The sequence below is a fragment of the Aotus nancymaae genome, unplaced genomic scaffold, assembly GCF_030222135.1.
Source record: "Aotus nancymaae isolate 86718 unplaced genomic scaffold, 86718_ANA_hifiasm-v0.15.2.pri h1tg000041l, whole genome shotgun sequence".
NCBI lineage: Eukaryota > Metazoa > Chordata > Mammalia > Primates > Aotidae > Aotus > Aotus nancymaae.
This window is the reverse complement of record NW_026988455.1, coordinates 26815899-26820795: the sequence shown is the minus strand read 5'-3', so window position 1 is coordinate 26820795 and position 4897 is coordinate 26815899.

The following is a 4897-nucleotide window of genomic DNA, read 5'->3' as shown; positions in this document are numbered from 1 at the left end:
TTGGCCTTCTCACTCTCTGGAGTTCTGGGTCCTGCTCAGCCTCCTCCTCCTCCCTTCCCCCACCTAGCAACTTTCCTGGTGGGGGCCTAGGCAGAGGCGTGGGGAAGGTCAGGTGTCTTAGGGCAGCAGCACCATGGTGCACTGAGGGGGTGACTTGGTGGAGGTGAGCCTCTCGTCCACCTTGACTAACATAAAGAGGTAACAATACCTTGGGGTCATCCATCTGCCTGGGTCAGGAAAAGTGGGTCCAGAAAAGTGAGGGAGATCATCGCAGCCAGTGCACACACTCATGCTTTGAAGGCCTAAACCTCAGTGTGACCTCTAGCGTTGCAAAGCTTATGCAACTCTAAACTCAAAATATATTCGCACATTAAATACAAATGAAATTACAAAGTTAATTAAATTCAAATGAACAAAAATACTGCAATGGCATTTTGCTCAAATGAAATCAAGTTGTTTTAATTAATCTGAATTTAATTAGCATTTAATTTAATTTTATAAATATACTTTCATGGTTTGTTCTACATTAAATATTTCTAAATTTTGACTTCTGCATACATGGGGAACTCATGAACACATGGGCATAAAATAATGTTACCAATTTCAAGGTATTTTTAAATATTTTGTTTTATTTTATTATATCATTATGACTATATTTCTAGTTTAGGATCACTGGACCTCATGCATAACAAAAATTGCCACTTTTGATGGTGACTGCTGGTCACTTTACAAAATTGTGCTGCTCAACTGAAGAGGAATTTTATCATGGCAATACTAACACATCTGTTCTAAATGAGTGTCTAAGCCAATTATTTCTGGGCCTAGGACTGGAGCACTTCCATATTGAAAATTAACTACTATACTTTCTGCTCGTAAAATGTTGAATATAAAGGGCAGTGACTACTTACTTACCAACAAGTCTGGAGGTGCTGCAGTATTTCAATACAAGTTAGGGCTACACCATACCAGCCCAGTATCAGTCTTACCTGTTACAAAAATTCATCCTGTACCATGGCCTTTCCAATCATTGCTCACTGATGAATATACATGAATATGTCTATGTATATGGGAGTAGCATGGTGTGACTGTGTGTGCTGTGTATATGCAGATAGATACATGTACGTGTGTGTATAAATTTGTTATGTGTATATGTTAATGTCAGGAAATTTGGGAAATTAGAGGTAAAATTTTAAGACTCATCCATGATCTTTGCTAATTAAAGTTTTTGTTCTGCACATAGTAGGCACTAAAAAAAAAAAAAAGTAATTGGCCAAGTGCAGTGGCTCACACCTACAATCCCAGCACTTTGGAAGGCCAAGATAGGTGGATCGCTTGAGCTCTGGAGTTTGAGACCAGCCTGGGCAACATGGCAAAACCCCGTCTCTACTAAAAATATAAAAATTAGCCAGACATGATGACGCATACCTTTGGTCCCAGCTGCTGGGGAGGCTGAGGTGGGAGGCTTGCTTGAGCCCAGGAGGCAGAGGCTAAGTTAGCTGAGATGGCATCACTGCACTCCAGCCTGGGTGACAGACACCCTGTCTCAAAATAAACAAACAAACAAATAAATAAATAAATAAATAAATAAGGTACTTATTAATCTTATGTCACCAGATGCTCTTTTTTCTTAAAGATTACTTTTTCTTGGTCCAGGATTTCCTGTCAAATCCAAGTCAGTGAAGCGCATTATCCTATGTTTTGACTATCTCAGGCTGGTAAAAATAACTTACACTTTTCTTTATTATTTTTTTTTGGCCAATATTTACCTAATACTTACTCTGACTAAGTAAAAAGTGCAGAGCATTTTATAATATTACGTTACTCTATAGTTGTTTTAGATTGAGTTTCCTAGTAACCAGAATGTTGTTTGGGAGGTGATTCCAAGGAGTGCTAGCAAGACTGGAGAAGTAAGAGCACGGAGGGCTGGAAGCCAGTACAGGGTGCATTCACGAACAGTTCCCGCTGTAAGCAGCCAGGTCTCCATTCAGCTGGGAACCTCTGAGAGCGGAGGTAGAGCCTCAGAGCTGCCCCCAACTCCCCACAGGGGCAAGAAGGCTACAGCACTTACTTCCTACTTCTCCCTTTGTTGGTGAGAAGTCCTGCTCCCATGGGCCATGACTTCCTGGCCCTCCAGTCTGCCTCACTCATATGTTAAATGTGACTTGGTGGCCAGGAAGTCCTTGCAAAGACAGCCAAGGAGCCTGGAGTAAGACGACCTCAGTATTCACAGGGAGAAGGTGTGCCAAGGGGGTTTGAGTGGGGTGCCAGTACCCCCTACAATCCTCATTGCAAAACTATTGTTATACATATTTTGATGGGTGAGGAAGTGGAGTCCTGGAGAAGTAACTCTCCCAATGTCATAGGGATAATAAGTGCAGGAGCTGGGATTCGAACAGGGCCATTGTCTCACAGTCTATGTTCTTAACCACTACAGTGATAATCAAAATGATTTTTATTCCTCTATGTGTTTTTCCCCAAAATATTCACTTCAAAACATAAACAGGGCTGGGTACGGTGGCTCATACATGTAATCCCTGCACTTTGGGAGGCCAAAGTGGGTGGATCACCTGACGTCAGGAGTTCGAGACCAACCTGGCCAACATGGTGAAGCCCAGTCTCTACTAAAAATACAAAAAATTAGCCGGGCGTGGTCATGGTCGTGGAAACCTATAATCCAAGCTACTCAGGAGGCTGAGGCAGGAGAATTGCTTGAACCCAGGAGGTGGAGTTTTCAGTGAGCCAATATCATGCCATTGCACTCCAGTCTGGGCAACAAGAGTGAAACTCCGTCTCAAACAAACAAACGAAAAACATAAACGGGTCACAACTCTACACACTTCATAATTTGCTGAAGGAGAAGTCATTTGATAAACATCAGACCCTTAATAATATGTACTTTGCTTTTTGTTTGCCTCTGAACAAATATTTCTGAGTGTGTTTCTACTTTTTCTTGGATGGTTTTCCAAGATAAAGTCTCATACTTTTCTATTAAGACTAAATGCAAATTGTTCAAAGAGAAACAAAGAATTGTGACTGCTATGTTCAAAAGAGCATAGAAACTATGCCACCATCAGAGTTGGTACTGTGTGTCCCAAGGATCAGGAAATAGAACCGGGCATCTTGCAAAATGACTATTACGGTTTATTTATAACATTTACATAAAAGTGAAAGGGAGAAAGGCCTGGAGCTAACAATAGCCTCAGCGTCCAGGTGACAGCACCTTGTTGTGAAATGAACTGGTCCTCCTGGCCCTTGTTAGTAACTCCCTCTCCATGAACAAGATCCAAAGCAGACACCTTTCAGGGAACGCCATCTGGAGCGAACTGCATGACATGGAGGTTTCCTGGATCTATGACTCAAATATCAAAGTCCTGGAAATAAGTCACGTCCATTACAACTATTTTAACCTGACTTCCCCATGCACTGCGTAGATCTTGTGCCTGCATTTCAAATCTATTAATTGTGTTCATGGCTTTGTCTATCACATGATGTAAGCAATATTACAACATCACAAGACATGGTCCCAACTGCAAAGAATATTTCCATGTTGTAGGAAATTTTATGGAGATATCCATTTCTATAAAGGTGACTCTTTCTGTGCAGTATAGTCTTCCTCCCCTGGCTGCCTGTTTCCAGGCCTCTTCCTACCTGTAAACTCTTTTGTATCAGGGAGGTTTGTGGTATGCTAAGAACCTGAAGCTTTGTAAAGTTGGTAATTCAGGCCAAGTGGTGGCTCACGTCTGTAATCCTAGTACTTTGGGGGGCTGAGGTGGGCAGATCACCTGAGGTCAGGAGTTCGAGACCAGCCTGACCAACATGGAGAAACACCATCTCTACTAAAAATACAAAATTAGCCAGGCGTGGTGGTGCGTGCCTGTAATCCCAGCTACTTGGGAGGCTGAGGCAGGAGAATTGCTTGAATCTGGGAGGTGGAGGTTGTGCTGAGCTGAGATCAGCCATTGCACTCCAGCCTGGGCAACAAAAGAGAAACTCCATCTAAAAAAAAAAAAGTTGATAATTCAACTTTTCCTGCCTTTGTGAAAGCCTGGGTGAAATTTTCTGGGTGTCCTTGATACAAAGGACTGTAAGGAATCTTATCTTTCAGGGCAAAAAGATGGAGGCACAGGCTTACCCCAGACCAGGAAATGGGTGAGGTTCCAGAGTTGTTGGTGAAACAGGGACCTATAGACCCGTCTCTGGAAGCACTCTGGTGCGTTTGCAGAGCCTCTGAGGGAATGTGGTGGCACTGGGCTCCTAGAGAGGCTGGAGCCCAAGCACTGAAGATTCAGCCTCAAGCATGGCCCAAAAGCAGGGATCCGCCACACAGTGACACCACAGTTATCGTGACAAATGAAAATCACAGCCCTTTACTGCCTCTGAAGCCAAACACGAGCCTTTCAGATTTTTTAATAATATAGAGAAGGAAAAGTCACAGAAGTGACTAAAAATTATTTTCTAGCCTGGCCAGTGAAGGAGGATGAGGATGGTGTGAAGCAATTTTAAAGGTATTTCTTGACTGCTTGAGTCTGTAGTTTCATACTTAACACAAAATAATAATGTGCATTGCCACAGGGCTAAGTACTATGTGTGGAACTCTCGTATGATCCCCACAGAACTCTGTGACTGGGTGGTTTTGTTTTTGCCACCTGCAAATGAGGACAACGAGGCTTAGAATGTTCTCATCTTTGCTCAAGCTAGTGCCTCATTAAGGTGAGATGTGACATAGGCCAGTAGATTACAAAGCCTGTTCGTTTAACCACACCCCTGTGAGTCTAACCTGTGAAACAATCAGGGCACCAGCCATCAGGGTATATAGGTAAGAATCCAGTCCCCTTCATGAGTGAATGTTGGAGTAGTTCAGAGAAAGCAAGACTCACACAGACTCAGGAGGAATGTA